The sequence below is a fragment of the Schistocerca serialis genome, chromosome 2, assembly GCF_023864345.2.
Source record: "Schistocerca serialis cubense isolate TAMUIC-IGC-003099 chromosome 2, iqSchSeri2.2, whole genome shotgun sequence".
NCBI lineage: Eukaryota > Metazoa > Arthropoda > Insecta > Orthoptera > Acrididae > Schistocerca > Schistocerca serialis.
In genome coordinates this window covers 1,086,878,419-1,086,902,338 of record NC_064639.1, presented here as the reverse complement: position 1 = coordinate 1,086,902,338, position 23,920 = coordinate 1,086,878,419, and the positions used below count along the sequence as shown (strand labels likewise).

Here is a 23,920-nt window from a genome sequence, read left to right as displayed (position 1 = left end):
TCATGATCTTTAGGCCACTGAAAGCTGCTCGTACCGCTGAAGGAGGAAAACGGCTTGTCCAACACCCAGGACACGTACTGAAATTCACTGATCTGGCAGCTGTTTCCAGTGAGGCTAACACAGCTACTGCAAGAGCTAAACTGGCTGAAAAAGTTTCTTCAGTTACAAAAATACAGCCATTTAGCCCTTACATAATAGAGGAAGAACTTTTCGCTCCTTCATTGGTGACAGCAGAAGACGTAAACAGAGAAAGAACTTTTCGCTCCTTCATTGGTAAAATGGAAATGTGCGTATGGCATCGTTGGCCGGGAGGCTCCATCTGGGGAAGTTCGGCCGCCAAGTGCAAGTTTTATTTCATTCGACGCCACATTGAGCGACTTGCGCGCCGGTGATGGGGATGAAATGATGATGCGGACAGCACAACACCCAGTCCCCAGGCCCGCATGCATGGGATGCAAACACGTGACCACCCAGCTAAAAAGGCAGACTCCTTCACTGGTGACAACATTTAGATGTAGATCAACACTTAAGTGTCTTTGTTGACCTAAGTCTTGGAGCAGGTGAAATACTGTCAGAGAAAGATACGACCCAGTGACCTAGAAAAAATTACTGATAGCACTGGGCCAGTGTTACCGCTACCAAAGCAAAAGGGTGAAAGAAAAGGTGAACCGCAAGAAAAAAGAGAACTGCAATCAAGTCATAAATCGTGACATCTTCTACCTGTAAAGTCCTTTTCGAAGAACTACGAAAACAAATCAGTATGTAGAAGTGAAAGAGTAATAAAAAAAGAATAGAAAAGAGAAACAAAACGTGTAGAAAGGGTTAACGTTTTGTTATGAGAACCAGAACCATCAACGAGCTCATCTCAGTCACCAGATTCCACTGAATGTGATAATACTACCTGCCCAGGAAAACTTTTATCATGAAACTTTGATTCAATGTGGATTGTGCAAAGTGTGATGACACGAATAATGCAGTGCCTGCGAAGGCTGTGGGCCATTTGCGTGAGGTAATCGCTCAGCCACATCCACGGCGTACTCTTAGCCTCCTAGTAGGTTAAGAGTACACAGTTGTCACTACTTTCTATTTTAGTTTTCGTTTCTTATTGATGAGAGATAAAATATTGTACTATAAACGTATTGACTCGTAGTTAAATAAAGAATATTGTGTGGAATTTGAGAGTCTATATCTTTCTTATTTTACCTTTTATCAATACCAAAATATTAGGTGCGTACACTTACCTTTTTTTCCCATACTTACTTTGCATGACGAATGGCAAATTAATTTCGATAAGAAGATTTCAGCAACCTTACACACCCACCCACCCTCACACGCGCGCGCACACACACATACACACACACACACACACACACACACATACACACGCAGGAATTTGCGATGCTAACCAACTGCTTTGACCAGCGACGTAATGCTAATGGCTGCTGTGACATCACTTCTTGGTGTGTATTTTGAATCACACGTCCTCACTGCTTTCTTTATTGACATATTTTCGTTGGTTACGAGAGAGATTACATTTTTAATCTCTGCTGTGTATAAGAAACAAAATACAATCTGTTCTGTTTCAGAGGGAATAGTAATATTTAATTCGTCTTAAATTGGAACGATCACATGGACAAAGCTGCAGGGAGGGTGAGGCAGAGATTAAGGAACATCGTCAAGATGCATAGGGGAGTCTAAATCCACGTTGGAGTTCTACTGTAGCAGGCAGCTTCGAAAAAGGTGACTCGTTTCGAGACATGGAAGTGCCACGGATATGATTCACTAGTGGCTGTAATCAATAAAAGACATTCCCACGGGATCCAACGCAGGTATGTGGTTGAACGGTAAGACTTGATTCCAAATCGCAGACAGCATTTCTATCAGAAAGCGTGACACTATAGAGGCCAGTGTATTGGTCTAAGGATTTTGTTCATTTCTTACGACCTCAGTCTAGCGTGGCAGTTTTTTAAGTGATTCGTCGCATAGCACCCTATCTACTGCATATGATCATTCTCCATCAACCATCATCGAATGGCTCTGAGCACTATGGGACTCAACTGCTGAGGTCATAAGTCCCCTAGAACTTAGAACTACTTAAACCTAACTAACCTAAGGACAACACACACATCCATGCCCGAGGCAGGATTCGAACCTGCGACCGTAGCGGTCGCGCGGTTCCAGACTGTAGCGCCAGAACCGCTCGGCCACCAGCGGCCGGCTCAACCATCATCCTCCCTCGCTTATAACCCAGTGGATGTATCGCAGAACCTCTGACGTGGCGTCGGGATAGAATGCGTTACAAAGATGGTTTGTTAACGTGAGAAATATATAGCTGCGGCGTGAGGGAGTGGCAAATACCGGCTTAATACCACGTTCCTTTACCGAATCAGTTTTTAAATTGGGCGAGAATCGTGATTTTATTTCGAGCTTATACCGCCGGCGAAGTAAATCTGCGCTTTCGGTATGTTAATACACACCCTGGCGACCACTCTTTGTATTCGATCTCGCGGTATTTGTGTGGAAAGCCACTTCATTCTGAGGCAACCTCACACCTCGATTTATGGAGTTAGTATTGTTTTCGACATGGACATCGTTAGCGATAATTGCGTCCGCCGGTAGAAACAAGAGCGCTTTTTATGCAGGGCGACAGTAGCATAGTCGTTGCGATCGCGTTTTTTTTAATAACTGGTCATTTATAAGACGATTATGTTTCTCTTCCCAAGACACACTCGCAAGAAAAACAAATGAATCATGTCCATCCACCGAGGATTTTCGCTCATTATTGTTTGATGTCATCAGCATTCAGTTACTGGCGAAGTGTAGTACTTATGTAAATAAGTTATACAAAACTGCAACCAGTCACTTTTGTTGAATAATTACGTATGTTTTATTTCATGAACCGGTTTTGGAAACTTTTCAGGTTGATCTTCAGATGGTTTCAGGAAGTTACATCATTATTGCGAGCATAATGCTGGGTGCTGGTTCTATGACAAAAGGATGGAACACACTTTAATGTAGCGCCATGACTATGGCTTATCTGTCGATATGGATGTAAATTCAGTTTTTTACTTACTGCGGCAGCATAGGCGGGTTTTTTCGGTTAGTGTTCATCTGTCTGCCTCCATTTTGACGTCCAGTTGCTATATCACTACAAAAACTTCCACACAAACTATATTAATTTACACTCTGACAGCGAGACTTTTCCAGCATCAAAATGGTTCAAATGGCTCTGAGCACTATGGGACTTAGCATCTGAGGTCATCATTCCCCTTTTCCAGGATCCAGCAAGCGCTTTACAACTGTTGCTTGTAACAAAGATCTTGACAGAAGGATATGGCATAGGCCTATTTTGCACAGATATGTAATTATTTCTTCTTTACGTGTATTAAAGTCAATATAAGGGCAATTTTTTTAATCAGACTGGCGATAACGTGAGAGCACAAAATAAAATAAATAAATAAATTAGTACAAGTATAAACTTCAGGTGATCTGATAGCTTATTTCTATTTGTATACTACTTATAATACAGGCAGTTAGAGGCATTTCTTTAATATAATCATGATTGGCATTAACATGAATACCAAGGAATCAGTAAGATAGAGCTATTGTTTCTGCAGTGAGATGTATCTGTCTGTATGACTAGGACCTTTATATTTAAATTAATAACAAACCTTCAGATGAACTGTTGACTTATTTCTGTATTTACACTCCTGGAAATTGAAATAAGAACAACGTGAATTCATTGTCCCAGGAAGAGGAAACTTTATTGACACATTCCTGGGGTCAGATACATCACATGATCACACTGACAGACCCACAGGCACATAGACACAGGCAACAGAGCATGCACAATGTCGGCACTAGTACAGTGTATATTCACCTTTCGCAGCAATGCAGGCTGCTATTCTCCCATGGAGACGATCGTAGAGATGCTGGATGTAGTCCTGTGGAACGGCTTGCCATGCCATTTCCACCTGGCGCCTCAGTTGGACCAGCGTTCGTGCTGGACGTGCAGACCGCGTGAGACGACGCTTCATCCAGTCGCAAACATGCTCAATGGGGGACAGATCCGGAGATCTTGCTGGCCAGGGTAGTTGACTTACACCTTCTAGAGCACGTTGGGTGGCACGGGATACATGCGGACGTGCATTGTCCTGTTGGAACAGCAAGTTCCCTTGCCGGTCTAGGAATGGTAGAACGATGGGTTCGATGACGGTTTGGATGTACCGTGCACTATTCAGTGTCCCCTCGACGATCACCAGTGGTGTACGGCCAGTGTAGGAGATCGCTCCCCACACCATGATGCCGGGTGTTGGCCCTGTGTGCCTCGGTCGTATGCAGTCCTGATTGTGGCGCTCACCTGCACGGCACCAAACACGCATACGACCATCATTGGCACCAAGGCAGAAGCGACTCTCATCGCTGAAGACGACACGTCTCCATTCGTCCCTCCATTCACGCCTGTCGCGACACCACTGGAGGCGGGCTGCATGATGTTGGAGCGTGAGCGGAAGACGGCCTAACGGTGTGCGGGACCGTAGCCCAGCTTCATGGAGACGGTTGCGAATGGTCCTCGCCGATACCCCAGGAGCAACAGTGCTGGGAAGTGGCGGTGCGGTCCCCTACGGCACTGCGTAGGATACTACGGTCTTGGCGTGCATCCGTGCGTCGCTGCGGTCCGGTCCCAGGTCGACGGGCACGTGCACCTTCCGTCGACCACTGGCGACAACATCGATGTACTGTGGAGACCTCACGCCCCACGTGTTGAGCAATTCGGCGGTACGTCCACCCGGCCTCCCGCATGCCCACTATACGCCCTCGCTCAAAGTCCGTCAACTGCACATCCGGTTCACGTCCACGCTGTCGAGGCATGCTACCAGTGTTAAAGACTGCGATGGAGCTCCGTATGTCACGGCAAACTGGCTGACACTGACGGCGGCGGTGCACAAATGCTGCGCAGCTAGCGCCATTCGACGGCCAACACCGCGGTTCCTGGTGTGTCCGCTGTGCCGTGCGTGTGATCATTGCTTGTACAGCCCTCTCGCAGTGTCCGGAGCAAGTATGGTGGGTCTGACACACCGGTGTCAATGTGTTCTTTTTTTCCATTTCCAGGAGTGTATGTTAACATGATCTTGGGTACTAGCAAGAGTAGATTCGGTTTATTTTAGTTAAAGGTATATGTATAAAAGTACTGATTCATGTTAGCAGTAGAGCGCTTTAACAGTTAGAAATATTGTAAAGGTTTTATTCTGTGGTAGGATGTTACATTGACACCAGTGTAGTTAGGATGTAAGGAGATGGAGGGGGGAGGTCGTTGGGGGGAAGGGGATGGGGATGCGGTGTAGGGGTCGTTGGTGGTACTACTTGTTTTGAACTATGTAACCGCTCGATGTCATTCAATACGATCACGACGACACCCCTCGATCGACGTTAACACTCGTGGTGTCACTCGCCTTCATACATGGCAGTGGACGTTTGAAAATTCGTGACGCTAGCTCAATGGTCGTCAATTGATTTAAATGTTATTCTTAATTCAATTACTGCCACGGGGGTGAGGAGAAAGAACACATCCTGGTGATACCAGCATTATGCGTATTTAGATGTCCGATTAATCTGAATGGTTTGCAATGTTCCAGCGATTCTATTCGAACTCTATGCTGATGTACCGACAAGGACCATTTTCGCAGATAAACATGCAAGTACGTAATGGATGTTCAGTTTCTCAATAGAGTTCGTCGCCTTCACACATTATACACCCGCTGTAAGAACAATTTCATGCATTTACATTTTTGGTGTCCCACAAAATTGGCTGGCTAAATATTATGACGATACGTTGCATAAAACTTCCACAGATATTGTTTATCATGTAGTCAAGACTACGTAATGAAGCCAAAATCGTGGATAAAATTGAAATGTAGTTTGCTTATTAGCACTTCTCTTTTCACTAATTACATATGAAATATGAATCGGCATTGGAGATGATGATCCTATCCTTCTTTTTTAATATTTTAGGTCCCCTTAATTAATATCTGGTAGTTAATAAGTGAACTATTTTTTATCTTGGCGCGCTGTTTGTATCAGTTACGCCCGCAACCGTCCAAGGATAAGATTCTATTAATGTTCCGCGCACACGCGTTTCACCATTTTATAAGATGCAGAATTACGTAAACTATAGCTTTCCGTTGTGCACAACTTTCGTGGGTTCCACAACCATAATAGTTTCCCAAGAATATTTTTCCCAGCCAACACAAAGTTCGAATTATGTTGCCGAATTCATTTTCACTCCACCCGACAATAAACGTCTCTGATCACTTCGTCACACGTAATGTACGAGGGCAGTTCAATAAGTAATGCAACACATTTTTTTTCTCGGCCAATTTTGGTTGAAAAAACCGGAAATTTCTTGTGGAATATTTTCAAACATTCCCGCTTCGTCTCGTATAGTTTCATTGACTTCCGACAGGTGGCAGCGCTGTACGGAGCTGTTGAAATGGCGTCTGTAACGGATGTGCGTTGCAAACAACGGGCAGTGATCGAGTTTCTTTTGGCGGAAAACCAGGGCATCTCAGATATTCATAGGCACTTGCAGAATGTCTACGGTGATCTGGCAGTGGACAAAAGCACGGTGAGTCGTTGGGCAAAGCGTGTGTCATCATCGCCGCAAGGTCAAGCAAGACTGTCTGATCTCCCGCGTGCGGGCCGGCCGTGCACAGCTGTGACTCCTGCAATGGCGGAGCGTGCGAACACATTCGTTCGAGATGATCGACGGATCACCATCAAACAACTCAGTGCTCAACTTGACATCTCCGTTGGTAGTGCTGTCACAATTGTTCACCAGTTGGGATATTCAAAGGTTTGTTCCCGCTGGGTCCTTCGTTGTCTAACCGAGCACCATAAAGAGCAAAGGAGAACCATCTGTGCGGAATTGCTTGCTCGTCATGTGGCTGAGGGTGACAATTTCTTGTCAAAGATTGTTACAGGCGATGAAACATGGGTTCATCACTTCGAACCTGAAACAAAACAGCAATCAATGGAGTAGTGCCACACCCACTCCCCTACCAAGAAAAAGTTTAAAGCCATACCCTCAGCCAGTAAAGTCATGGTTACAGTCTTCTGGGACGCTGAAGGGGTTATTCTGTTCGATGTCCTTCCCCATGGTCAAACGATCAACTCTGAAGTGTATTGTGCTACTCTTCAGAAATTGAAGAAACGACTTCAGCGTGTTCGTAGGCACAAAAATCTGAACGAACTTCTCCTTCTTCATGACAACGCAAGACCTCACACAAGTCTTCGCACCTGAGAGGAGCTCACAAAACTTCAGTGGACTGTTCTTCCTCATGCACCCTACAGCCCCGATCTCGCACCGTCGGATTTCCATATGTTTGGCCCAATGAAGGACGCAATCCGTGGGAGGCACTACGCGGATGATGAAGAAGTTATTGATGCAGTACGACGTTGGCTCTGACATCGACCAGTGGAATGGTACCGCGCAGGCATACAGGCCCTCATTTCAAGGTGACGTAAGGCCGTAGCATTGAATGGAGATTACGTTGAAAAATAGTGTTGTGTAGCTAAAAGATTGGGGAATAACCTGGTGTATTTCAATGCTGAATAAAATAACCCCTGTTTCAGAAAAAAAATGTGTTGCATTACTTATTGATCTGCCCTCGTATTTTAAACGTGCTTGAAGAGTCTTTAAATAATCTCCTTAACGAATTTTGCAGTCGCGTACCACTTTTTCATCGACTAGCCTGGTCGCGATAACTGAAGGTAGAGAGCTCAATACTGCGTTACATGTTCATTTATATGTATAAAAAAACGAAAGTGCCCCTATATCTATCTGTCCCGCTTGGTCTTTGCTACTTTGCTTTTTATTAATTTTCATTATAGTGCTTCTGGGTAATACTGTGCAGTTATTAAAGTTTCGTATTACTTTCCCCTTTTTAATTCTTCCCCGATTTTAATTAACATGATGCTAATTGACACGCCTGCCCGCAAAGTACCGTTATAACTAGTAGGTCTTCAAAGTTCTGAAGGAAAACTTTGTTTCTCAGTTCAGTTTGACCATTGAGTAGGTAGCCAGGTGCTACATTTGTGTAGATAAATATTTGAATTTCTTCAAGAAGGTCAAGTATTTTGCCTTTGTTGGGAAAATGGAGTATCTGGAGATTCTGTTCTATGTTGTTTGCAGATTGATTGTGTTCGGCAAGATGTGAGGCAAAGCTGGACTTATTCACGTTGTTAAGAAGGAGTGCATCTAAGTGTTCTTTAATTCTTGTTGTGAAGCTTCTGTCAGTTTGTCCAATGTAGAAGCTTGGACATGAGCTGAAAATGAGCTTGTACACACCTAACTTTTGATAGTGTTGTATAGTGGTTTTGCTGCTGTGTATGACTTTATTTTGTATTTTGTTGTTGGTGAAGAAACTTATTTTTATAAGTTTTGAAGAGGTTGAAAATTTGGTGAGAAATCGCCATTAGGAAAGGCAGACTTATAAATGTTGTCTTCTTGTTTGTGGATGGTTGTTCATCAGTTGGTTGATTTAATTTTGCCGTATCGATTATCTATTATTGCAGGGTTGTACCCATTCCTGGAGACAATTGATTTAATAATTTCTGTTTCTTTTTGTCTTTCACTTGTGTCCTTTGGGATTTTAAGCATTCAATTAACCATTGTTCTGAAGAATGTTACTTATGTTGGTCTGGATGGCAAGAAGATTTGTGTTTGGTAACACTGGTGGTTGTTGGCTTTTTGAAAATTTGAAATTTATGCTTTTGATTTTTATTTGAGATTGTTAGAGCAAAATAGTTAATGCCTTCTGGTGTTCCATTTTTTACTGTGAACTGAATTTTAATGTGTATTTTATTAAGTTCTTTGGCTAGATTATCTATTTCTTCTGTTGTTCCATTGAACAGAATGGGAGTGTCATCAACGTAGCGTTTAAAATAAAGCAGCATATCTTTTAGTTGGATTTCTGATCTAAAAAAGTTGTTTTCAAGTTTATTAATATATATGTCTGCTTGCAAGCCTGCAAGGCTACTGCCCATTGCCAGTCCATCTTCCTGTATGTAAAACTTGTTGTGTGACAATATAAGCTCCAGGATCTCTATTAGTTCATAGATTTCAGGCTCTATCCATTATCCCATGTTTGAGTAAGTTATTTCTTACTAACCAAATTGTTTCCTTGACAGGTATGTTTGTGTACAGGTTGACTATGTCAAGAGATGGAAAGTTAGCTGTGACTGGGATGGGGATATCTTTTATACTATTGATGAGCTCATAACTGTTTTTGATGGAGAAGTTTTTTCAAATACATAAGCCTTGCACATAATATCATTGTGTTTCTTGATGATTTTATAGCTTGGACTATTGGTGGAGTTCACAATGGGACGTATCAGACATTCTGGTTTGTGGATCTTAGGCTGTGATCTCAGTTTTGGCGCTGATGGTTTCATCACTACACAATGCTTTGCTTCTAATGGTGTCAACTAGAAGTTGCAATTTTAAAGCAACTTTTTTAATTTTATCATGGAAATTGGGAGTAGGGTCATATGCTTTTTCCTTTATGTTATTCTTTCTGAAGAATTCATAAGTTTTGCTAATATAGTCTGATTCATATATGACAACAGCGGTGTTGCCTTTGTCTGCTCTGACAATGAGGGCATTTGCAGTTAAAAGTATCTTGTTTATGTCACATAATGTCCTATGTTCAGTATTCTTCTTATTGTACATTTTGTTGTGGTGAATGCGTAAATTAATAACCAAAGGGTGAGCTAGCATTAACTCTTTCCCTCCGTTTTTTTGACAAGTGAGAGAGTAGGACTCCAAGAGAGAAGGATTCCACTCAGAATGTAAGCAACAATCTCCATTTTTATGTATAAGATTACTTGCTAATTTAATTCCAACTGCTTCCTTAACAACAATATCACAATAGCTGGAAGCGCATTTTAGAATCTCCGTGTTCCATAAGACAAGGGACCAAGACAGTTTTCTGCAGTATCAGATTTGCTCAGATGTTGTAAGCGTGTGTCATGTTTACGCTCAGTACACTAGTCTTCCACGGTGCTGATAATCAAGTCATTATAAGGCATGTAAGAACCCAAAGGGGCATGATGGACACCGCTGTACGCAAAACAAGCTTAAAAGATCCTAATTTTAGACGGTGGTCGAAAACGACATTTTACTTCATATTTCTGCAAAATACTGCTGATCTTGTTGGAAACGCTTCATGGGTGCGGGAAATAGACCAGCATAGTTTTATGAAACAGCGGTCATGCGAGACACAGCTGGTCCTCTTTGTGCATGATATACAACAGGCTCTAGATACAGGCTCCCAGGTTGATGCCATATTTCTCGACTTTCGAAAGGCGTTCGACTCAGTTACGCACTGTCGCTTGCTCCAAACAGTGCACGCTTACGGTCTATCCGATGACATATGCGGTTGGATAGAAAGTTTCTAACAGACAGGGAGCAGTATGTCATCCTGAACGGAGTGACTTCAACAGAAACAAGCGTTACTTCAGGTGTGCCCCAGGGCAGTGTAATAAGTCCTCTGCTTTTTACGATTTATAGAAACGATCCTCCCCCATGAACCATGGACCTTGTCGTTGGTGGGGAGGCTTGCGTGCCTCAGCGATGCAGATGGCCGTACCGTAGGTGCAACCACAACGGAGGGGTATCTGTTGAGAGGCCAGACAAACATGTGGTTCCTGAAGAGGGGCAGCAGCCTTTTCAGTAGTTGCAGGGGCAACAGTCTGGATGATTGACTGATCTGGCCTTGTAACATTAACCAAAACGGCCTTGCTGTGCTGGTACTGCGAATGGCTGAAAGCAAAGGGAAACTACAGCCGTAATTTTTCCCGAGGACATGCAGCTTTACTGTATGATTAAATGATGATGGCGTCCTCTTGGGTAAAATATTCCGGAGGTAAAATAGTCCCCCATTCGGATCTCCGGGCGGGGACTACTCAAGAGGACGTCGTTATCAGGAGAAAGAAAACTGGCGTTCTACGGATCGGAGCGTGGAATGTCAGATCCCTTAATCGGGCAGGTAGGTTAGAAAATTTAAAAAGAGAAATGGATAGGTTTAAGTTAGATATAGTGGGAATTTGTGAAGTTCGGTGGCAGGAGGAACAAGACTTTTGGTCAGGTGATTACAGGGTTATAAATACAAAATCAAATAAGGGTAATGCAGGAGTGGGTTTAATAATGAATAAAAAAATAGGAGTGCGGGTTAGCTACTACAAACAGCATAGTGAACGCATTATTGTGGCCAAGATAGACACAAAGCCCATGCCTACTACAGTAGTACAAGTTTATATGCCAACTAGCTCTGCAGATGATGAAGAAATTGATGAAATGTATGACGAGATAAAAGAAATTATTCAGGTAGTGAAGGGAGACGAAAATTTAATAGTCATGGGTGACTGGAATTCGTCAGTAGGAAAAGGGGGAGAAGGAAACATAGTAGGTGAATATGGATTGGGGGACAGAAATGAAAGAGCAAGCCGCCTTGTAGAATTTTGCACAGAGCATAACTTAATCATAGCTAACACTTGGTTCAAGAATCATAAAAGAAGGTTGTATACCTGGAAGAATCCTGGAGATACTAAAAGGTATCAGATGGATTATATAATGGTAAGACAGAGATTTAGGAACCAGGTTTTAAATTGTAACACATTTCCAGGGGCAGATGTGGATTCTGACCACAATCTATTGATTATGAACTGCAGATTGAAACTGAAGAAACTGCAAAAAGGTGGGAATTTAAGGAGATGGGACCTGGATAAACTAAAAGAACCAGAGGTTGTTCAGAGTTTCAGGGAGAGCATAAGGGTACAATTGACCGGAACGGGGGAAAGAAATACAGTAGAAGAAGAATGGGTAGCTGTGAGGGATGAAGTAGTGAAGGCAGCAGAGGATGTAGTAGGTAAAAAGGCGAGGGCTAGTAGAAATCCTTGGGTAACAGAAGAAATATTGAATTTAATCGATGAAAGGAGAAAATATAAAAATGCAGTAAATGAAGCAGGCAAAAAGGAATACAAACGTCTCAAAAATGAGATCGACAGGAAGTGCAAAATGGCTAAGCAGGGATGGCTAGAGGACAAATGTAAGGATGTAGAGGCTTGTCTCACTAGGGGTAAGATAGATACTGCCTACAGGAAAATTAAAGAGACCTTTGGAGAAAAGAGAACCACTTGTATGAATATCAAGAGCTCAGATGGCAACCCAGTTCTAAGCAAAGAAGGGAAGGCAGAAAGGTGGAAGGAGTATATAGAGGGTTTATACAAGGGCGATGTACTTGAGGACAATATTACGGAAATGGAAGAGGATGTAGATGAAGACGAAATGGGAGATAAGATACTGCGTGAAGAGTTTGACAGAGCACTGAAAGACCTGAGTCGAAACAACGCCACGGGAGTAGACAACATTCCATTAGAACTACTGATGGCCTTGGGAGAGCCAGTCATGACAAAACTCTACCATCTGGTGAGCAAGATGTATGAGACAGGCGAAATACCCTCAGACTTCAAGAAGAATATAATAATTCCAATCCCAAAGAAAGCAGGTGTTGACAAATGTGAAAATTACCAAACTATCAGTTTAATAAGTCACAGCTGCAAAATACTAACGCGAATTCTTTACAGACGAATGGAAAAACTGGTGGAAGCGGACCTCGGGGAAGATCAGTTTGGATTCCGTAGAAATGTTGGAACACATGAGGCAATACTAACCTTGCGACTTATCTTAGAAGAAAGATTAAGAAAAAGCAAACCTACGTTTCTAGCATTTGTAGACTTAGAGAAAGCTTTTGACAATGTTAACTGGAATACTCTCTTTCAAATTCTGAAGGTGGCAGGGGTAAAATACAGGGAGCGAAAGGCTATTTACAATTTGTTCAGAAACCAGATGGCAGTTATAAGAGTCGAGGGGCATGAAAGGGAAGCAGTGGTTGGGAAAGGAGTAAGACAGGGTTGTAGCCTGTCCCCGATGTTATTCAATCTGTATATTGAGCAAGCAGTAAAGGAAACAAAAGAAAAATTCGGAGTAGGTATTAAAATTCATGGAGAAGAAGTAAAAACTTTGAGGTTCGCCGATGACATTGTAATTCTGTCAGAGACAGCAAAGGACTTGGAAGAGCATTTGAACGGAATGGACAGTGTCTTGAAAGGAGGATGTAAGATGAACATCAACAAAAGCAAAACGAGGATAATGGAATGTAGTCAAACTAAATCGGGTGATGCTGAGGAAATTAGATTAGGAAATGAGACACTTAAAGTAGTAAAGGAGTTTTGCTATTAGGGAGTAAAATAACTGATGATGGTTGAAGTAGAGAGGATATAAAATGTACACTGGCAATGGCAAGGAAATCGTTTCTGAAGAAGAGAAATTTGTTAACATCGAGTATAGATTTAAGTGTCAGGAAGTCGTTTCTGAAAGTATTTGTATGGAGTGTAGCCCTGTACGGAAGTGAAACATGGACGATAACTAGTTTGGACAAGAAGAGAATAGAAGCTTTCGAAATGTGGTGCTACAGAAGAATGTTGAAGATAAGGTGGGTAGATCACGTATTTAATGAGGAGGTGTTGAATAGGATTGGGGAGAAGAGAAGCTTGTGGCACAACTTGACTAAAAGAAGGGATCGGTTGGTAGGACACGTTTTGAGGCATCAAGGGATCACAAATTTAGCATTGGAGGGCAGCGTGGAGGGTACAAATCGTAGAGGCAGACCAAGAGATGAATACACTAAACTGATTCAGAAGGATGTAGGTTGCAGTAGGTACTGGGAGATGAAGAAGCTTGCACAGGATAGAGTAGCATGGAGAGCTGCATCAGACCAGTCTCAGGACTGAAGACCACAACAACAACAACATAAACGATCTGGTTGATGGTATTGACAGCGGCATTAGACTGTTTGCCGATGATGCTGTAGTCTACAGGAAAGTAGTATCCCACGAAAGTTGTAAAGAAATCAATGAGGATTTGCAGAAAATAAATGCGTGGTGTAGTGACTCGCAGTTATCTCTCAATATTAGTAAGTGTACCATACTGCGCATAACAAGGCGAAAATCCCCATTAATGTACAAGTACAAAATAAATGCCCAGTATTTGGAAGTAGTAACATCCGTCAAGTATCTGAGTATGACTATTCGAAATGATCTCAAATGGAATAATCAGATTACACAAGTAACGGGTAATGCGAACTCTAGATTGCCGTTTATTGGTAGAATCCTGAAGCGAAGTAGTCCTTCAACAAAGGAAATAGCTTACAATACCTTAGTTCGTCCAGTATTAGAGTATTGTTCGTCTGTATGAGACGCTTACCAGTTGGGTCTTATTCAAGAGATTGAGAAGGTCCAAAGAAGAGCGGTAAGATTCGTGACTGGTACATTTAGCCATCGCGTGAGCGTTACAACTCTCATAGAAAGTTTGAAGTGGGACACAATTCCAGATAGACGGCGCTCTAAACGGAAGGGGCTGCTCACTAAATTCGGAAATCCGATCTTCACCGAGGATGTAGAGCATATATTATTACCACCAACTTCCAAATCGCGCAATGATCAGCATTCAAAGATAGGGGAAATTAGAGCTCGTACTGAGGCGTTCAGACAATCGTTTTTCCCCCGCACGATCCGCGAGTGGAACCCAAGGGGGGAAATATGACTTTGGCGCGAATTGTGCCCTTCACACACCGCTTGGTGGCTAGCGGAGTATATATGTATATGTAGACATAGATGTAGACTTTGTTGTCACCTCGGTGCAATCATCACTCAACCAGTAAGAGGGTGACCGATAGCGCAACGCATGTCTGATCTGTCTTTCGCTATAAGAATTTTGACGAAAGGTGACTTCAAGATTGAATAAATTAGCTGACAAACCCTTGAATAAATTAGCTGACAAACCCTCAGGGCCTGAGATGACGTGGTCCTTGTAAAACGGGACACGAATTATCCCCGAATCAACTGGTACAACTATCAGCCTGTAGATACAAGTGAGTATGCTTTCTATTAACGGCTTGAACCAACGTAACGTCAACCTTCCTCCTGACCAACACATCTACGAAAGGAAGGCAGCCAACCTTTTCCACTGCCATAGCCAACCGACTATTCGGACGTATTGATTTCAGATATTCTAAAAAGTTATTCAAATTCTCACTACCATGAGCCAAACAACAAAAATATCAGCTTTATAACTGAAACAGCAACCACCCACAAGTATGGTTTATGAAGGTTTATTTGAACCAAACCAGTTCCGAATTTGTTACAACTTCATCTTCAGATGGTTGTTGCTGTGATTCAACGGAGAATGGTGTGGTGTGAAAACTGAACAGCACTACATAGTCCACGTCGACAAATTTTTCAATTTTAAAATTCAAAACAACAACATTTAGCAGTTTCGTCACTCAGAATGATACAGCACATATCTTTTCACCACATTTCACCTTTTACTGTCTTTAAAATCTGTTCTTGAATATTTTGATAGAGCCCAAAAGAACTAAATCTCTGGTAAATGTTATCAAATTCTGAACAAAAAGATTTCTATTTATCGTAGTGCAGAATACCAATTACGAATACAAAACAAGCCCAAGCAAGAAAACAAGGAAAACTCTGACAACCATTTGAAGATGGATTTGTGAGAAATCCGAAACCGGTTATGGTTTGATTAACATAAACATTGTAAACCTTACTTGTGGCTAGTTTCTGTTTCAGTTATAAACCTTATAGTATTACAGCCACAGTTCACAAAATGCTAATTTTCGACAAGATTGCGAAAAAAACCATCGTCTACAAGCCTGAAAAAAAAAGCAGGTTTCAGTGCCGCCGTCTCCAAAGCAATGTGATAGGCGCTTCTCCTTGGTGAACGGTACATCGGTAAAAAGATAACATGTAATTTGTAAAGCTGTTTGCAGTTTTCGTCTGAAACAACTGTCCACAGTTACTGTTCACTCAAATCTGCAATTCATTTAATATCGCACAGTTCTTCTTATGGAGTAGCCGCGACTGTGTAAGTCCATTTTGTAAAATGAAGAAACAGCACAACAATCGCTTAAGTAACTGTTTCTTCATTTTATTAATTGAATATTCATAGGTTGGTGGGTAAGTTCGTAGCGTTTTTGCACAAGTGTAGTAAACGTAACAGATACACATAACAGAGGTTTTAGTCACCAATAATAGATTGTCTTTCGCTATTTATAACAGTGCTGAAGTAACTTTTCGATTCCACGTTTGAGTTATGTTCGGAGCGCATTATCATCCAGAAAGGTAGCTGCTTAAAGATTGACCGACTGAGAAAGGAAAAGGTGAAAATTTGAGGTCGCAAGACCAGGTGAACAAGATGGGTGTGGAGTAACTTCCCAACCCAACAATAACGAGCGGTCATTATCGTGTAGTAGCATCACCTCACGCAGTCTTCTTCGTCGTTGTTCTTGGATTGCGCCTGGATGACTTCTCAGTTGTTGACAATAAATATCAACAGTGATGATTATAGCTCGGGGAAGTAATTCGTAGTACACCATACCGTCGCTTTTCCACCAGATGCATGACATCTATTTTGTGGGTGACCACAAGTCTTTGTGCCCGTCTGGCTAGCCGCGCGGTCTCACGCGCTGCTTCCCGAGCGGGAAGGCGTGCCGGTCCCCGGCACGAATCCGCCCAGCGGATTAGTGTCGAGGTCTGGTGTGCCGGCCAGCCTGTGGATGGTTTTTAAGGCGGCTTTCCATCTGCCTCGACGAATGCGGGCTGGTTCCCCTTATTCCGCCTCAGTTACACTATGTCGGTGATTGCTGCGCAAACACTGTCTCCGCGTACGCGTTCACCATAATTACTCTACCACGCACACATTGGGGTTACGCTCGTATGGTATGAGACGTTCCCGGGGGGAGGGGGGGGGGGCGAAGTGCGCAATAACTCTGGGTTCAGTGTGGGGCGGCGGTGGGGTGGGTGGACTGCTGTGGCCCGTTGTGTGGTTGTGAACCACTGAGGGCTATGGCGAGACGAAGCCTCTCCGTCGTTTCTAGGTCCGCGGTTCAATAAACACACATACATAGACACAAACATTGGACACTGCCGGTTCAGCCATCGCCATCTGCTGACGGCTGCGCCGGCGCCGTTCTGCCCATGTGGGCAATTGCTGACGGTTAGACATATTTTAATGTCCTGTCCGGATTTTAACACATTGCGTCTAGATCTTAACCTGCCATGTACTCTAGATGCCATTTTAGCGGATGACCCACGAGCAGCTGCTCGCGTTCTTCGTTTTATCAATTTGACAAACCTCTCTAAGGACATTTGATGATGCTGTTTTTTAATCGTATGCCTGTCAGTCTGTCTTTTATCGTGTTTTCCCTTTTAGTTGTTGTTTTACACTTGTGCCTCACGGTGCATTCTTAACGTAGTCAGGGTGCTAATGACCATTGAAGTTGTGCGCCCTAAAAGCACAAAAAAAAAAAAAAAAAAAAAAAAGCAGGTCTTTGTTCTGGAGTTTTTGATTTTTTTGGGCTAAACTGTTCCTTTCTTTTTCTTAGTTAGCGGAAAGACACCGTTTCTCGTAACGATACAGGATAGGAATGGTCGGTGTTGTTTACAGACCAACTGATGACGAGCATGCAGAGATGTCCATATGGCCACCTGCAGATTTTTGTGATTTTGGCTTAGAGCATGCAGTAGCCATACACCCGATTTTTTACTCTTTGCCATTGCATACAAATGTCGCATGAGGGTGGAATGATCACAGTTCATCACATGTGTCAGTTCTCTTGTACACTGACTTGGATCATTGTGGGTTAACGCGTTTAAAGAATCATCATCAAACCCCGTAGGTCTTCCTGAACGTGGAGAGTCAATAATGTCAAACCGATCCTCCTTAAAACCTGCCCTGTCCAGTGTCATTATCCCCAAAGTCCCATTACCTCTCCTTAATAAGCTAACATAAACCTCTAATCTTGAATAAACAACATGAACGATAGAATTAAAAATTTTTCACTCTTCAGCGGAGTATGCGATGGTGTGAAACTTTCTGGCAGATTAAAAGCGTCTGTCGTGCCAGATTCGAACTCGGTACCTTTGTTTTTTCTGAGCAAGTGCTCTACCAACTGGGAGCTATTCAAGCACAACTCACACCCTATCCTGACAGCTTTAATTCCGCCAGTACCTCGTCTCCTATCTTCCGAACTTGACAGAAGCTTTACTACGAACCTTGGAAGACTAGCACTCCTGGAAGAAAGGCGCAATCTGTAGAGCACTTACCCTCTAAAAGCAAAAGTCCTTCGTTCAAGACTCCGTCCGGCACAGTTTTAATCTGCCAGAAAGTTTCATATCAGCGCACTCGCCGCTGCAGAGTGGAAACATTCATTTTGGAAATGTCCCCAGGCTGTGCCTAAGCCACGTCTCAGGGATATCCTTTCTCCCGGTAGAGCACTCCCGCGAAAACCAAAGGTGCCGAATTCGAGACTCCGTCCGGTACAAAGTTTTACTTTGCCAAGGAGTTTCAACATGAACAACAATTCTTTAGAGAAGCTTTCTCGATATACGAACCATTCAGAGCTGTTCGTGAGAGGCAACGCAATGTTACCGGTTGAGATCTATGAGACTGTGCCATTCCGAATCGCACCTGAGTTGGATATAGCGGCTTTCAGATCTTCTTCGAGCTGATTAAGCAGATTAAAGAAATCATACAATATATAGTCGCAAACCAATGAAATTTGTACGTAGGCTGTTTATGTTTTCTCTATGTAAGTTGGCTGTTTATGTTTTCTTATTGGCAACGTTACGTAGTGCTCAATATGAAAATCACTGGCTCTGCTGTGTGCAGTCTGTGGCTAGTTTGCATTGTTGTCTGCCATTGTAGTGTTAGGCGGCTGGCTGTGAACAGCGCGTAGCGTTGCGCAGTTGGAGGTGAGCCGCCAGCAGTGGTGGATGTGGGGAGAGAGATGGCGGAGTTTTGAAATTTGTCATGAACTGCTATATTTATATATGATGATATCAAGGTAAATACATTGTTTGTTCTCTATTAATATCTTTCATTTGCTAACTATCCCTATCAGTAGTTAGTGCCTTCCATAGTTTGAATCTTTTATTTAGCTGGTAGTAGTGGCGCTCGCTGTATTGCAGTAGCTTGAGCAGCGAAGATTTTTGTGAGGTAAGTGATTTGTGAAAGGTATAGTTTAATGTTAGTCAGGGCCATTCTTTTGTAGGGAATTTTGAAAGTCAGATTGCGTTGCGCTAACAAAATATTGTGTGTCAGTTTAAGCACAGTCATGTATAATTGTTCAAAGGGGACGTTTCAAATTTACTTCAGATAAAAGTGTAGAGGAGGTGCTATTGACTCATAGCTGACATGAAGATTGCTCTTATCCTTACATCTGCTGTATCTAACGCTGATCAGTCACATTTCGTGAAAGAACTATGAGCAAACCACATTTCATCATTTCGAGACGAAAAAAGACAGAGGGTTTTGTGCAATCGATTAATGTTACGACACATTCATACATAGCAATGACAGTTACGGATATGGATGGATTACTGTTTCTGCGGCTTTGTATCTTTCTTCAGGGACCTCAAAGCGTATTGAGACCAAAAATAAAAAAAAAGGTCTGTTCAGTGGCAAAAATGTTATAACCGACCTATCAAAATCTTGAACTGTAGGAAAGACAAATTTTTAACATTTCATTGGGAACGTTTGGAAATGAGCGTAGGGTATCGTTGGCCGGAAGGCCGCATCCGGGGAAGTTCGGCCGCCAAGTGCAAATCTTATTTCATTCGACGCCACATTGGGCGACTTGCGTGCCGGTGACGAGGATGAAATGATGATGAGGACAGCACAACACCCAGGCCCCACGGTCCGCACTGCTCCCCCCGTCCGTGGTTCGAGTCCTCCCTCGGGCATGGGTGTGTGTGTAGTCCATAGCGTAAGTTTGTATAAGTCAGATTAAGTAGTGTGTAAGCTTAGGGACCGAAGACCTAAGCAGTTTGGTCCATTAAGATCTTGTTGTTGTTGTTGTGGTCTTCAGTCCTGAGACTGGTTTGATGCAGCTCTCCATGCTACTCTGTCCTGTGCAAGCTTCTTCATCTCCCAGTACCTACTGCAACCGACATCCTTCTGAATCTGCTTAGTGTATTCATCTCTTGGTCTCCCTCTACGATTTTTACCCTCCACGCTGCCCTCCAATACTAAATTGTTGACCCCTTGATGCCTCAGAACATGTCCTACCAACCGATCCCTTCTTCTGGTCAAGTTGTTAATTAAGAGCTCCCCAGACCATCACGCCTGGTTGTCGAGCCATGGGGCGGGCGACAGTCACGTTCATATCCCACCATTGACCGGGCGTCTCCAGACAGGTCTTCGACCTGGAATCTCACTGACTGAAGTAGAATTGTGATGAGTTCCGCTTCGAAGTGAGACTCAATAAGACGTGTGTGGAGAGGCAGCGGTGGGATACTAAACAGTCTGATGCTGACCTACTGCCCAATACCCGTGAGTGAAGGTCCCGAGTGACATTTCAATTTATAGCAAGGGCCCCGTACAGCACAGCGGAACGTAAACAATATTCTAGCCTTGTTTTGTTGCCCTCAGTGAGAAGCCATTCTGGCCTTACATTTCAGCAAGATAATGCCCACCCGCAAACGGCGAGAGATTCTAGTGCTTGTCTTCGCGCTTGCCAAACCCTCCTTTGGCCGGCAAGATCGCCGAATCGCTCCCCAATTGAGTACGTTTGGAGTATTATGGACAGGGCCCTCCAACAAGGCCGAGATTTTGAAATCTAACTTGCCAGTTGGACAGAATTTGGCACGACATACCTCAGGAGAACATCTAGAAACTGTCAATCAATGCCAAGTCTAATAAGTGCTTGAATACAGACCAGAGATGGACCCACTAGTTACTGACTTGCTGAGTTTGCGAAGCTCTTTGTCTTGAATAAATCATCCAATTTTTTAGAAATTGTAATCTTTTGTTTGTTTGTAGATGTACACCACATCTACCGATACCCTTTCTATTTGAATAATTTCTTCGTGGTGAGTGTCCTTTTTTTAGTGTACGAGGTGTGGCTAGAAAAAAACCGGACTAGTACTGGTGAAACAATAAAACGAATGCAATAAGGCTGAAAGTCGCGCGGCCTGTCACGTGACTCTCGCTCCGCCTACTGCTCGAGTTTCATCTGCCTCCTGCACTCAGTCTGCCCGTGGCGTCTGTTTTAAGTAGTTGACGTTTTGTCTGTGCGTCGGAAAATGTTGAGTGTACAGAAAGAACAGCGTGTTAACATCAAATTTTGTTTCAAACTAGGAAAATCTGCAAGTGAAACGTTTGTAATGTTACAACAAGTGTACGGCGATGATTGTTTATCGCGAACACAAGTGTTTGAGTGGTTTAAACGATTTAAAGATGGCCGCGAAGACACCAGTGATGACACTCGCACTGGCAGACCATTGTCAGCAACAACTGATGCAAACATTGAAAAAATCGGTAAACTTGTTCGGCAAGATCGCCGTTTAACAATCAGAGCAGTGTCTGAGTTAACAGGAGTTGACAAGGAAAGTGTTAGGCAGATTCTTCATGAAAGTTTCAACATGAACAAAGTGTGTTCAAAAATGGTTCCAAAGTGTCTCACAATTGAACAGAAGGAACGCCGAAGAATGATTTGTTCTGACAGCCTGGAAAACATTGAAAGTGATCCCACCTTCTTACAAAATGTTATTACTTGCGATGAATCGTGGTTTTTTACTTACGATCCCGAAACTAAACGCCAATCGATGCATTGGAAAACTCCTGGTTCTCCACGACAAAAAAAAGCACGAATGTCAAAATCGAAATTGAAGGCAATGATGATTGTTTTTTTTGACATCAAAGGGATTGTGCACATTGATTGGGTACCAGAGGGACAAACAGTGAATCAGCATTACTACATTAGCATCCTGGCTACCCTACGTGAGCGAGTACGGAGAAAACGGAACGATTTGTGGAGAAAAAAGTCATGGATCCTTCACCAAGACAATGCCCCAGCTCACAGTGCGTTGTCAGTGAAGACGTTTTTGGCAAAACACAACATTCCCATCTTAGATCATCCACCCTACTCACCTGATTTGGCCCCCTGTGACTTTTTTCTTTTCCCTAAAGTCAAGTCAGCTTTGAAAGAAACTAGATTTAAGACTGTTGAAGCAGTAAAAGAAAAAGCGACGGAAGTAATGTATGGACTTACCGAAAATGATCTGCAGCATTGCTATGAACAGTGGAAAATTCGTATGGAGCGGTGTAGAGAACGAGGAGGAGAGTACATTGAAGGAGATAACATGAAATTGTAAATAATTATAAATAAATGTTTTTTCCAGCATCAGTCCGGTTTTTTTCTAGCCGCACCTCGTATTCTTATATCGGTACAGTTGTGATGTTCTGGATTTTCTGATTCACATAAATAACTGATAAATGAAAGACTGACAATTAAGGAAGAGAAAAACAGTAACAGTTTGGTGTAAGTCACATTAGATGTATTCAGCGATCTCTATGGATGGTCACAAGTCGTCTTTGTGCACCAGGCTCTATAGCCTGTTTATCAGCTGCGACAAATAACATATCTGCAGTTGGAGTAGTAAAACGTGATCTCTCAGTTAGCACCTGTTCGCCGTGACAAGTACTTTTTAGATGGCTCCAGCTCAGAGGATAATCGTATTAGAAACAAATACTGCTTATTCGTCTGTTGGATTTTCTGCTTTCACATTGGCCGTGCCTGCAGATAAATTTATTGCTGTAACGTCCGCCTAGCATCCAAAGCACTGCTCCTTCGTAAAGACCCAAACACATTTCAACATCTTTGGGTCATCGACAGTGAGTTTTCTTTGTTCACCTCTGTGTTATGTGGACGTGTTTTAAGTAATAACTAGTCTATGACAATTAGACCTAAATGCAGTCTTGGCTTCTTGTTGTCCTTAGTTTAAATTTATATTGCAGGGTGTTCCGGCAAAGTGAAAAATGTTTTTCTCTAACGAAGTTTTGCAAAATATGAGTAGCATTTCTGTGTGGTTCTCAATAACTCATGGCAACGCGGATGAAAAAGGATTTACTAAAACGCAAATAAAGAGGCGTGAAATATTTTCACACTAAAAAATTACCTTTGATATGAAGTGATGTGTCAGCTCGCCAACCAAATTCACATTAACAGCACTTAGTTGCAGATGACAAGCTACCAGTCTCTATAACGTGCAGAGAATCCTGCATAATCCTGTAATGTAAATTTAAGGTACGGTAGTGAATGACAAGAAAAAAAAAGTTTTTAGCCATAATTTTCGTAGCTTAGTTATCACTTGAAACAAGTTCACATTTCACCCAATGAACAAAGGAAAACCACTGACGAGGGCACATACGTGCTACTACACATATGGATCTATATGAAGAAATGTTTTGCGTAATTGGTAGGCCTTATTTCCAATAAATACTGCTTAGCCTTCATCGTGCAGCTGACTCAAAACCTGTATATCAGTAGAGTCACTGATTTTACATCGTGGCATGTTGCGCGATGCTCATACGTTTAACAGATCGTTTAATTCTGTGCGACTGCATTGTTACGTAGCTATCAGCAGTCGAAAGCATTACTTACAAGAAAACGTACAGCGAGACAGGAGACGCGTCTCGGCACAATCTGCGACTAACTACCATCATGGCCGTTCTCGCAGCGTATATACCTGCTATTTTCGACGCGCAGAGGCTTTGACGTCACCTTGTAGCGCGAAATCCATTACCACGCTATCCTCCTCGCTTATCTGCCGACGTGCTCTCACTACCTGAAAGTCAAGGTCACTTCGAGCTGTTCACAGCTCTTTAGCAGTGTTCTACCACTCGACACCCAAACCAGTTTCCTCGCTGCTGGCTCTTTCAAAGAAGCGTGAGTGTGTCAGTCGAATAGAAATGTTTGAAGAGGGTACAGCCATCGGCACG

General features: G+C 42.8%; 1 protein-coding gene across 1 annotated transcript in view; it reads right to left on the bottom strand.

The window, feature by feature from the left end:
• Positions 1–23,640, bottom strand: part of LOC126458531 (serpin B6-like) — a 95,044-nt gene extending 71,404 nt beyond the window's left edge. Inside the window, exon 1 of the mRNA XM_050095638.1 lies at positions 23,583–23,640. The gene's annotated coding sequence lies outside the window, so the exon portion shown is untranslated. The remainder of the gene's footprint in view (positions 1–23,582) is intronic.
• Positions 23,641–23,920: the final 280 nt, after the last annotated feature.